General features: G+C 53.1%; 1 protein-coding gene across 3 annotated transcripts in view; it reads right to left on the reverse strand.

Annotated features, from left to right (window-relative positions):
- The window catches only part of SIPA1L3 (signal induced proliferation associated 1 like 3), a 103077-nt gene that overhangs the window by 47328 nt on the left and 43182 nt on the right, over positions 1–12567 (reverse strand). For 2 of the 3 annotated variants that reach the window (XM_074277288.1, XM_074277287.1), the window contains exon 2: positions 3239–3303. The exons of the other annotated variant lie outside the window; for it this stretch is intronic. The gene's annotated coding sequence lies outside the window, so the exon portion shown is untranslated. The remainder of the gene's footprint in view (positions 1–3238; positions 3304–12567) is intronic. 3 annotated transcript variants of the gene reach the window in all.

Raw genomic sequence — 12567 nt, forward strand, 5'->3', positions numbered from 1 at the left:
CCTTGGCCCAGAGGGGACACCGGCTGGCGCGTGCGGGGAACCGCGTGTCTGGGGCCGTGGGTGGGTGCGGACGGACAGCGTGGCAGGCTGAGGCGCAGAGCCCGCGGGCCCCGCTCTGGTGCTGGCCAGAGATCCAGTTACTTCCCAGCGCTCCGTGAGACGCGAGCCAGGACACTTGTCTTCACACAGAGCTCTTTTTACTGCAAGTCCCAGGGTTGGGGAGAGGAAGAGCTCGGGTGGCGGCCGGCCTCATCTGTCCCACTCTGACCAGGCCTGGAGCCGGGCTGGGAGAAAGTGGGGCAAGGGGGGGGTGTGAAATCACCTGACAAACGAGGAGCTGCTCCTGCAGCGGGGGAGCCCAATGAGCGCTTCTCAGAGTCCTTGGGCTGCCAGCTCGGACCCGGCCCAACCTTGGCCTGCGCCTCTGCAGCGCCCCTGACCAGAGCCCCCTTCCAGTCTGGGCCGGCTCTCTCTGCCCTTCCTCACATGGGGCCTAAATCCGCCTTCCCCCTCCCCCTCCTCCCCTCGGCTCTCCTCGACTCCCAACCCCTGGGGCCGAGCAGAGCAAACACACTCCAGAGACAGGGGCTGCAAAAGCCCTGCGCCGGAGTAGCAATGTGGGCCCCTCTCCGAGAGCCCCCGAGCGGCCGGGACCTGCCAATCCAGAATCTCCCCAAAGCCAAGCTCTCCTGTTCCCTTTTCTCGGTGCTCCCCCACTTTCCTCCTGGGCTTCCCTAGGCTCAGCCAGCGTGGCCACGTAGGAGTCCCTGAGGCCTGGAGCAAGACACACAGTGCGCTGCCCAACTGCCGGCCCCAGGTTTGGACCCTCCCCCCAAACTGGCCCCAATGGAGCTGGCGACATCTCACTGACCTAAGCTGAGTCGGCGAGAACTGCCCACAGGGGTCCCCGGCAGCCACGGGCGGCCCCCAATCCACGACGCCGTGTGAATGAAGGCAGGGACGAGGCAGGCTGGGGGCCCAGGGAGCCCGTGACGGCGCCAGGGCCTCACGGGAGGAGGCTTTAGCCTGAAGAGCCCCCAGGGTCATGCAGCCAAGGCCGCCCGCCGGAGGGGGCGGGAGAGCAAAGATGCTGGGGCAGCCTGGGAGGGCGGCTCTGTCCCCGGCCCCCAGGGTTCTCCGTCTCAAACAATCCCTGCTGACCCCTAGTTTCTGTTCCAGGGGAGCCGGCCGGGCAGGCCGCATCACAGAGCTGACCGGCTGAGCCCTGACGCGCTCTAAAAGGCGCCCCACACGGGCCCTGCGGGGCCAAGATCTGGGGTACATGGGGACCGAGGGCCTGGCAGGAAGCACCCCCCCGGAGCCAGCCCCTGCAGCAGGAAGGGCTGGCTGCAGCCCCCATGTCTGGAGGCCACATTGCGCAGGGTGGGGAGGGAGGTCCAGGGCAACGTCAGCACTGATCCAGGCCCAACAAGAAACAGATGAGGGACCTGGGGAGGTCTCCTCCACAAGAGCAGAGGAAGGCCTGAGGCTCCCAGACATCTCCACGCTGTCACGCAGAGGAGGTCCTCGGGGTGGCTCTGGAAGGCCGGGGAGCACGGCTAGAACCAGGGAACTCAGAAGGTGGGTGAGTCTGGCAAGAGCCTTCACCTTCTGGGTCTGTAAAATGGGCTCTCGGGCCCTTCCAGATCCAGGTCTCTGAGTCCCAAGGGGAGCAGTAATGGGACAAAAGCGTGAAGCTTGACCCAAAGAGCTTTCTCGTCAGCAGCAGAGCGGCCAGGAGCGGCTCCTCTCGCCCTGGCAGGGATCCTCCGACCGGACACCCCCGAACACCCCCAAGATGATCCGAACCGGAAGAGCGAGAGAGCCGTGGAAGTCCCTGCTGCGAGACGAGGACCCCAAAGGCAGGAAGCACGAGGCCAGATCAGAGGTGGGACTTCCCGGGCCAGCCCAGAGCACTGGGCACCAGGGTGCACTCGCAAACCCCCGCTCTCCACCCGGGGCTGGGAGTCACCAAAAAGGGAGATGAATGAGGAAAGTCCGCGGCTAGACGGAGGATGAGAGCCCGGCAGTGCTGAGGGGCTCGGGGAGAGGACACGGGGGTGGAAGGATCTGACCTGGGCAGCCAAGGGCATTTCCCGGCTGGCCGAGCAGCTCTGCTGCAGCCCGGAGCCCCCAGCCCCTCTGCCCGGAGCCCATAAAGCCCGGCTTCCTTCAGCCACAGCACGGCGGGCACACCGGCCCTCAGGAAGGCCACGTGCCCAGCCAGCAAGCCCCCCAACTCTGGCGGCAGCATAAGAGCCGACCCCCTGTGCTCAGGACAAAGTGGAGGAACTGAGAAGGCCTGGTCAGGGACGGCACCCCTGGCAAAGCACCCGGGAAGAGAGTGAGGGGGACTCGGGGGCAGGAGGGCCAGGGAGGGAGCCGCCCAGAGGGAACAGGGATCAAGCAAAGGCGGAACAGGATTGTGGGGGCAGCTGGACGGCATGGGGAGGAAGAGGAGGAGGGGAGAGGGATGGGGGCAGCCACGGCATCAGCCACCCTGGCTGGGACAGACACAGCTCCCTCGAAGCCTGCCCCCAATCAGGTCCGGCTCGGCCCCGGGCTCCCCAAGGCCCCCACACTTGGGCGGCCTCCGTCGCCTTCCCAAATGGCTCCGGGGCAGGCTCCCTTTGACCTCAGGCCCTCACTGATCTCTTGCCACATCTGTCTTCCCCTGCCCTGCTCCCTTCCGTGCCCTCCCTGCAACTGACCCCACCAGAGCTCGCCCAAAGGCCTCCTCCCGGGCCTCCCCAAGCCCCCGGCCTCTCAATTCTCACGGCTGAGCCTCCCGGCTCTCCTCCTCGAGAGTCGCCGGGCTACAACGCCCTCCCGCAGTCTTGTCCCCTCCCCAGAGCCGCTTCCTCTGTGACAAGCGGCGAGAGACCAGGGGCCGACTGCCGGGGCTCCGGACGGTCACCCGCTCTCGGAGCCCCCCCTCAGCCGTCCTGGGAAGCTTCTGGTCACCCAAGCGCCGCTGAGCCTCAGGCTCGGGGCGAGAGAAGGCGGCCAGGGCCGGACCCAGCCGGCTGCCCAGGGACGCGGGAGCTGCTGTCCCCCCCAGGCCGGTGCTCCTGGGGCCGCCCTTCCAGGGCTCAGCACAGCACCCGGCATGTTTAGTGACCAACTGACTGCAGTGAGTGAGCGCCCGGAGCACCAGTGAGGGCAGGGGCTTGAGGCAATGGGCACAGCGACCCTCCCCCTCGCGGACCTCGCCCCCCCGCCCCCCAGGACCCTGTACCTCCGTGTGCGCTGGAGACCGGCAGAGTTCTCGCGGTTCCGAAGGCTGCAGAGTCAGAGTCAGACCTGGGGAGAGAAGAGAGGGGAGCTGACTGCTGGGCGCCCCGGCTCGAGGGGCCGCCTGTGGCCGCATCCCTGGGAAGGCCCAAGCGGTCGGAGGCCGGGACCGCGGCGTCCAGGGGGTGTCCGGCGGCTTCCTCGCCCCCCCCCCCCCCCCCGCCTCCAGCAGGGCAGGCTCTGCCTTCTATTAACGGCGTCTATAAATTCCTGCTCCGCAGCAGCCACAATCAGACTCTTGTAAAGATTTAATAGCTGCCTTCCAACTGCACGGAAATTGCTTTTCCGCCACTCAATTGCTTTCTTCTCCCCCAAAGATGCACATGGGTGTTTAAAAACAGACCAGCAGACTTAGCTTCTCTGTTCTGGGAACCAACTTCCTGCAGCTGTGCCCAAGCGCAGGCGGCGAGGGGACAGAGGGAGGGGGCCGGTCCCGGCCTGGGGGAGGGTCCGGGAGACCTGGGAGCTAGGGCAGAGTTAGGGGTCAGCCCCAGGGGGGGTCTCCCCTCCCCCAGAGAAGGAGATGTGAGTTCAAATTCTGCCTCCAACTCCTCAGCCGTGTGATCCCAAGCAGGCAACTTATGGCTGTGAGCCTCAGTTTCCCCTCCTGTTAAATGAGGGGAATCTTTGTGATTCATCCCTCCCAGATCTTCGAATGCTCCAGATGTGGAAGCTGTACCGATGGGGAAACAGTCACCAGAGAAACGGCTGCTCTGAAAACAGAAGTGACCAAGTCACTAGCCCGGACCCAGATGGAGCCCATGGGGACTCTGCTAACAAATGTCTCGCTCCCGATCCTCACAACAAAACACAAGAGGCTGACACATTATTCCCATCTGACAGACAAGAAAACTGAGCCACAGACCACAGCCAGGCCCTGGCTGACCAGCAGCCGGCGGAGCTCTTGGCTCTTGCCCCCTCAACGAGGTTGCGGCTACTTTCCTGCCGCTCTCACCGGGCCTCCGACGTGCCCCCTGCCTCGGCCCCGTGCCCTCTGCTCCTCCTCTCCCCCTCTAGCACTCCCCAGTGCTCACATCCCACCGGAGTCCGGAAGGCCGAGGGCGACCGCCTCAGGTGGTGGTCAGCATCTGGACCGGAGCGACCACGGGGACCTCATCCCACCTGTTTCTCTAGTGATGGCACGGCGTGTTAGAGTCCCCTTCACTAACCCCTCCTCAGGGGCCCACGGCCAAGCTGGAGGCTCCTACCATACGCAGCTGAGGCTCATATCGACAGAGAGAACAAAGTAGGGAAGGAGGCCGGGGACCACCCCGCACCCTCCCGCGTTGCTGGTGGGCCTGCAAGCTGACTCAGCCACTCCTGGAAAGCCACTTGGAACAGCAGCCCCAGAGTCACTGCACCAGGGCCGGCCTTCCCAGTCTGCAGCCCAAAAGACCAAAGTAAGAGAAACCGACCCACGGGTTTGTTTTTGGGCGGGCTGAGAACCAGAAGCGGGGGCGAAACGCCCATCATCTGGGCGATGGCTGAACAAACCTCCGTAACAGAGGGATGTACTGCCAGAAGTGACCGTCCGGCTGTGCTTTCCCCGGGACAGGGGGAACGGAACCAACAAGGGAACCTTGTTTTACTAGATTTATTGGGAGAGTTTTTATTTTTCTTTTCAACGAGAGAGAAAATAGATTTCAGCTCAGTGGAAACGAAACAAAAATTTAAAATCTTCCTGGGCACCGGCTCTCTCTCCCACCCTCTACCCCGCAAAAAGAAGTCTTCTGCTAGGAAGGAGAAGCTGGGTTGGAGCGGGTAGAACCAGGAAGATCCGTTAGGAGGTAAAAGTCTAATCACGAGGTCACAGGGTGTGAAATAGGATAAGGAGACTGAGAGTGAGAGGAGGCAGAAGCAAGAAAGGCAACAAGCATTTATTCAGCAGCTACACTGAGCCTTTTACAAATATTATCTCAACTGATCCTTAAAGCCCCGGGAGATAGAGGCTATTGTTTTTTTTTCCTTCAACAATTTTATTATTTATTTTAAACATTCCTTTCTTTTTAAATTTTGAATTCCAAGTTCTCTTCTAACTCTCTCCCACCCACTGAGAAGACAAGCAAAATAATGAAAACCATATTTCTATATTAGTCATCTCACAGAAAAAAGCAAGAATAATGAAAGCACCTTCCATTTGCACTCAGAATTTACCAGTTGTCTCGCAGGCATTGGATGCATTTTTTCTAGATGCTATGATTTATCACCATTTTACAACTGAGGAAACTGAGGCAGACAGGTTAAGTGACTTGCCTAGGGTCATGAAGATTTGAATTTGGGTCTTTTAGACGCCAGACTCACTTTTCTTTCCACGACACCACCAGCTACCAAAAGGGAGAGATGTCAGGTAAGAAATGACAAGACTGAACAAACTGGGAAAACATTTTTACAGTGAAAGGTTCTGATAAAGGCCTCCTTTCCAAAACATACAGAGAATTGACTCTATAAGAAATCGAGCCATTCTCCAATTGATAAATGGTCAAAGGGTATGAACAGACAATTTTCAGATGAAGAAATTGAAACCATTTCCTATTGATCAGAGAAATGCAAATTAAGACAACTCTGAGGTATCATTACACACCTGTCAGATTGGCTAAGATGACAGGAACAGATAATGATGAATGTTGGAGGGGCTGTGGGAAAACTGGGACACTGATGCATTGTTGGTGGAGTTGTGAAAGAATCCAACCATTGGAGAGCAGTCTGGAATTATGCCCCCAAAATTATCAAAATATGCATACCATTTGACCCACCAGTGCTACTACTGGGCTTATATCCCAAGGAAATACTAAAGAAGGGAAAGGGACCTGTATGTGCCAAAATGTTTGTGGCAGCTCTTTTTGTAGTCGCTGGAAACTGGAAGATGAATGGATGCCCATCAATTGGAGAATGGTTGGGTAAATTATGGTATATGAATGTTATGGAATATTATTGTTCTCTAAGAAATGACCAACAGGAGAAATACAGAGAGGCTTGGAGAGACTTACATCAACTGATGCTAAGTGAAACGAGCAGAACCAGGAGATCATTATACACTTCAACAATGATACTGTACAAGGATGTATGCTGATGGAAGTGGATTTCTTCAACATAGAGAAGAGCTAATCCAGTTCCAATTGATCAATGATGGGCAGAATCAGCTACACCCAGAGAAGGAACACTGGGAAATGAGTGTAAACTGTTTGCATTTTTGTTTTTCTTCCCAAGTTATTTTTACCTTCTGAATCCAATTCTTCCTGTGTAACAAGAGAACTGTTTGGTTCTGCACACATATATTGTATCTAGGATATACTATAACACATTTAACATGGATGGGACTGCCTGCCATGTAGGGGAGGAGGTGGAGGGAGGGAAGGGAAAAATCGGAACAGAAGTGAGTGCAAGGGATAATGTTGTAAAAAATTACCCAAGCATATGTTCTGTCAATAAAAAGTTATAAAAAAAAAAAGAAAAGAAAAGAAATGACAAGAAATGACAAGACTGAGCAAGAGACTAGAGATGTGGGCTAACTAAGAACGTGGAATCGATCACCAACTTGAGTGCTTTGAGTATGGTGGTACCATATCCCGGGACTGTAACAGGAACCTACTAGAGAAAGAGAGAGGATGGGGAGTTCTATTTCAGGCACGATGAGTTTAAGATGTCTAGCGGACATGCATTTCAAAATGCCCTATACACAGATGGAGATGTAGAACCACAGGAGTGGGAGTCATCAGTGATGGCTGGACCCTCGCGAGGAGTCTTCCAGTCTGGTCCTTTCCTCTTCTCCATGCAGCCTCTCAGAAGGCTTGCGCTGAGAATCAACTGAGCTACACAATCTCAGAATACTCAAGGGCAAAAGTGGGAGGAGGCCTGCAAAGAGATGTACCCCAGAATAAATGCATCACTATTTTACAGCAACCTATTTTATCACCACTGATGGAAGATCCTGACCCTACAGTCCTTTTCTGTGTTAACAAAGAAGACTTGGTACTTAAAAAAAAATTTTTTTAAATAGTATTTAATTTTCCAAACATACATGCAAAGATAGTTTTCCATATTCACCCCTGTAAAACCTCGTGTTCCAAATTTTTCTCCCTCTCTCCCCTCTTTCCCCTTCCCCAAGACAGGAAGCAATCCAATATAAGTTAAAGACGCACAGTTCTTCTAAACATAGCTCCATACGCTAGACTTGGTACTTTATTTTTATTTTTTATTTTTCCCTGAGGCTGGGGTTAAGTGACTTGCCCAGGGTCACACAGCTAGGAAGTGTTAAGTGTCTGAGACCAGATTTGAACTCCAGTCCTCCTGAATTCAAGGCCGGTGCTCTATCCACTGCGCCACCTAGCTGCCCCCTAGACTTGGTACGTTAGAAGATAAAGGTCCAACCTGACTCAAGCAAATCCTCGCTTTCTCCCATATAATCTCGAGATCATCTGACAAGAAATCTTAGGGAAGGGAAAATGTGAAAAGTTCTGAAAAAAATCCCAGATCAAAAATAAATGCCTCCAAAGGGTAACTGAAAAAGCATCAAAAAGCATATGAATAGTACAGAGTTCTGGGGGAAACCCAAAACAAAGCTATTGAGATAACCGTCTCACTATTCAACAAAGGGAAAACTATAGAGTCGTGTGGCAGAAATTAGGAAAAGAGCAACATCTTGCACCATTTAAGAGTACAAGCTACAAAAGGATGTAATGGATGACATCATAAACATATTGGAGGGGCAAGTAAGACATTATTATTATTTTTAATTCTATGGTTAGAGGGACAATTTATGATCAAACAAGGGGAAACGGTTTCACAGAAGACAATTCTGATTACACAAAATTATAAAGGTTTTGCACAAACAAATTCAATGCAGCTAAAATTAGAATGGAAACATAACTTGGAGGATTTTTTTTCTTCTTTTTGCAACAAGTTTATCTGAAAAAAGATCACAAAAGTATGTGTGTGTGTATATATATATATATATGTGTGTGTGTGTGTATATATATATATATATATATATATGCAACTGAATAAAATTTATAAGAAAAAAGCCATCCTCCAATAAAAAATATATTAACGTATATATAAGAAATAGTATATCATTTATAAGAACAAGAGCTATTCTCCAATAGATCTAAATGGTCAAAGGACATGTTTGCAGAGGAAGAGATCCAAGCTACCAAAAACCATATGAAAAAAATGCTCCAAATCACTACTAATTATAAATAAATTTTAAAATGCAAATTAAAGCATCTCTGAGTTTCTCTCCCACCCATTACATGGGCAAAGCAACAAAAAATGGAAAATGATATTTGGAGCTACAAAAAAGCAGGAACACCATTGTGAATCAATTAAATGAGATATTGCCTGGTACACAGTAGATGATTTATAAAGGCTTATTCTTTTTCCCACCCCCATCCCACCCCCATGAATTGGAACAGTCAATCTGGAAACCAATCTGGAAATATGTCCCCAAAATCACTTTATAAACTATGCGTTCGCTTTGACCTAGCGCTAGAACGACTAAGCCTATACTTCAAACAGATTAAAGAAAGAGAAAAAGAGTCCATATGTAAAACTACAGATATACAGTTGCTCTTTCTGGGCTGACAAAGAACTGGAAACTAAAGGGGCATCTATCCATTAAAGAATGATTAAACAAATGATGTAATTCATTCAGTAATGAGATATTACTGTGATAAATTATGAGAGCTACATTTTCAGAGGAAACTGGGGAGATCTGGGAGAACTGATATAAAAAGAAGCAAACAGAACTTGGAGAACAATTCATACAATAACACGAGACAAAGAGATACCGAGAGAACCGAGGGAGGGAGGAAGCAAGTTTGGTGCTTTAGCCTGACACACTGACAGTGAGTACTTGTGGATTGGCCCAACCAAAGATAGACATAGGAACTCTGATCTTAAAACCAATAACCAACCATGGCTTCAAAGGAGGAGGATGGCGGGAGATACTCCCACTCCCCGATGATAGAACATAGCCTTGGAGAATCATAAGTGAACATGTTGGCTACATGGGCTTTGTGTGTGTGTGTGTGTGTGTGTGTGTGTGTGTGTGTGTGCGCGTGCACGCACATGTCCATGTACACTTGAGACAGGAGGGAAGAGGAGAAACATTACTGAAAAACCTTTTTAAAAATTTTATCCTCTCCACCACCCTGGGAGATAGAGAGGGAGTTAATAAGTATTTATAAAACACCTATTGTGTGCTGGGCTCTGTGCTAAGTGCTTTATAAATATTATCTCACTTGATGCTCCTGATAATCCTTTGAAATGGCTGCTATTATTATTCCCATTTTATAACCACATTTAGTGCCTTGCTCAGGGTCACACAGGATGAATTTGAATTCCAGCCTTCCTGACTCCAGATTCAGTAGTCCATCTAATTTTTAAATGCACAGAAGACAAAAGGCCAGAAAAAAATCAAAGACCAGCAGGATTGCTTTGACAGCTACATGTTGAATTTTAGCAGAGACCCACAGTTTCCTGTAGACCCCTCTTCTGTTTTACAATGGATGTGGAAATGCCCCCTTTATTTGGTTTAAGTTGATTATTAAAAAAAAAAAAAAATTAACGGAATCTGCCACACCCAAAAAAGAGAAAAAAGCACCAGTAACTACTAATCCACATGCCTACTTTGTCAGCTTCACGGAACCTCTCTGAGAAAGCTCTAGCTGTTCTTCAAAGGGATTCTATCTCTGTCCAGCCCCCTCCTGTCCACTCTCACAGCCAGCACTGGGCCCAGAGCCTCCTCGCCTCTCCCCTCATCTACAACGAGGCCTCCCAAAGGGTCTCAAGCCTCTTCTCTTTCCTAACCATCCACATGGAGCTGCTGTGCTAATTTCCCTAACATGCAAATGTGATCCCATCACAATCCTGCTCCATAAACTCCTACGGCCTCCAAGACCAACTTTGCTTTGGCATTGAAGGCTCTTCCTCCCTCTTGTCCTCTCACTGGAGAATAAAGTCTCCTCTAACCAGGAGAGATTTCTTGAAGATGGTGATATTCTGAGCCTAAAGGACCACCTTGTCCCCCAAATCTATGGCTACCCAAAGGTACCAATAACACTGGGCACAGACTGACACATGGCCGGATAGAGTCGCCACGGAGAGCACAACTCGGCCCTGAGCTCCAACTGTCCGAGGTGGGGCAGGGGGACAAGTTCTGCAGAGCTCCAGCAGTCCCAAGGAGTTCAGCAAAGACCAGCTGTGGGAGGCACGCTTGAGAACACTAAATTCTCTAAGGAGGCCATGCTGCAGGCTAGCCGCAGTGGACGTGAGCAAGACGGGCGCACCTCAGGTGGTGATGGTCTGTAAGGGCGACACCCGCCAGGACGCAGGACTGGAAAAGGAGGGATGGCCCCACAAGGTGGGAGAAAGGCTCCACACCCCAGAGGGATCTACAGCCATGGCTGGGCCCTAAGAGCTCTGGAAAGGACACGGGCAGGAGATGCCATGGAGGGGCTACAGTGCCAGGAGGACACAGCATCAGCAAAGTCCCATGGCGGCTGAAGCTCTGGCATGCTGTCTTGCAAGCTTCTTGAGGGCAGAGGGCAGAAGGCACAGCCTATCTGTTGTGGAAAAGCAAGTCAGACTCTCTGGGAGTCCCTCAGACAGATCTCAGAGCTGGAAGGGTGTGCAGAGGAGATGCCCCTGACCCAAGATGGCTTCATCAGCAGCTAGCATCTACTGGAAGGCCACCTTCTCATGATGGGGAGCTCACTGTGTCCCCCTGCGCCCCCCGGCTATGGGGAGCTCACTGCAGCCCACCACCCATGTCAGACCAGCTCTCAGTGTGGGGAAAGTTCTCTTACACTGAGCTAACAGCTGTCTTTGTCTCCCCTCCCATGATCCTGGTGGTTCCCACTGGCTCCCTCTTCCTCCAGAGCGCTAGACGGATGACCATAGGAGATGGTTCTGTGTCTCGCTGGCTCCTCGCCGGCAGAGACCAGGGAGGCTGGCCCCATTTTCAGCCCATGCAGCAAAACCAGGGCACTGCCTCCAGCCACGACCTCAGCTGTGCACAGAGAGGAATGCGACAAGGGGGAGGGGGGAGGGCAACACGGTTTTTTCATGGAAGAAAGCTTCGGGGGCCACAGAGGGCTAGGGGAAGGGACGCAGGCAGACGCCTAAGAGTGGCCCACAAAGCCTGTGGCAGGATCAGAGTCAGGAAGCTCCTTCTCCTCCTTCCTTGTGGACCCCAAGAAAGACGTGCCTGTGAGAGCCACATTGGGGGCAGGACGGAGGCCACGCAAACAATGGCTGAGTGGACACCAGAGAGTGGGGAGCAGCCTCAGACCGCCGGCCTCTGCCAGAAAGGATGTGCCGCCAATTAAGAGAAAGGCAGGTTACCAACCCCAGGAACCACTTCTCCCACGAGACCCCGAGGACGGGCCGCCCGCCACTACAAACACGAGCAGGGGGTCTCCACGGAAAGGCATGATGGACAGGCTCCCGGGCCAGCCTGCAGACAGCCATGGATGAGCCTGGCACCCCAAAAGTGTCCCAGGGCCAAGAAGCCTCCCAGGGATGATCCTCCACCTCCCTAGGAATCCCCTCTACTTCAGAGCCCTAATCCGTACCGGGCATTTCCAGCCACCAAGTCCAAATGTCCCTCTGTCACCTCCACCCATGGCTCCTGAGTCTAGCCCCCAATTCATTTCCTTTTTATTTTTTTTTTTGCTGAGGCAATTGGGGTTAAGTGACTTGCCCAGGTCACACAGTCAGGACGTTTTAAGTGTCTGAGGCTGGATTTGAACTCGGGTCCCCCGACTTCAGGGCTGGTGCTGCCCCAATATATCTTTTTTTCTACAAGAATCACTTTTAAGGTTTGAATTCGGCTCTCCCACCTCAGCCCGTTCCCAGAGCCCCTCTGATCCACAGGGGCCAGGCCAGCCCACCTTCATGCCCCTCGGCCCAGGCACTGGCAGCCAGTGTGGGCGATTCCGCACTTGCACACTCAGTGTACCGCCTGGCACATCTCCCCATCCCTTCATTCTTTCCCCTTTCCCCTCCCCCTAATGTCAGAAACTTGGCCCTCCCAGCACTCCGTGGCATCAAGGGGGAAGCTGACCCCCAGAGGGCACAGGGGAGCTTGGGTCCCTCAGACAAGGCGGCTGAGGGTGAACTGGAGAGGGCACGGCGAGGCCCCTGGCTGGGCCTCCAACCTGGCAGCCTCCCTCGGTGCTCCACCCCGGGCCCCCAAAGCGCCCCACAGGGCCCCACAGGCGCCCCGCTGCTCCGAGTGCTGAGGCGGCTCATTCTGCACGGACTTTGCCTGGG

Source organism: Sminthopsis crassicaudata, chromosome X, assembly GCF_048593235.1.
Source record: "Sminthopsis crassicaudata isolate SCR6 chromosome X, ASM4859323v1, whole genome shotgun sequence".
NCBI classification, from domain to species: Eukaryota; Metazoa; Chordata; class Mammalia; order Dasyuromorphia; family Dasyuridae; genus Sminthopsis; species Sminthopsis crassicaudata.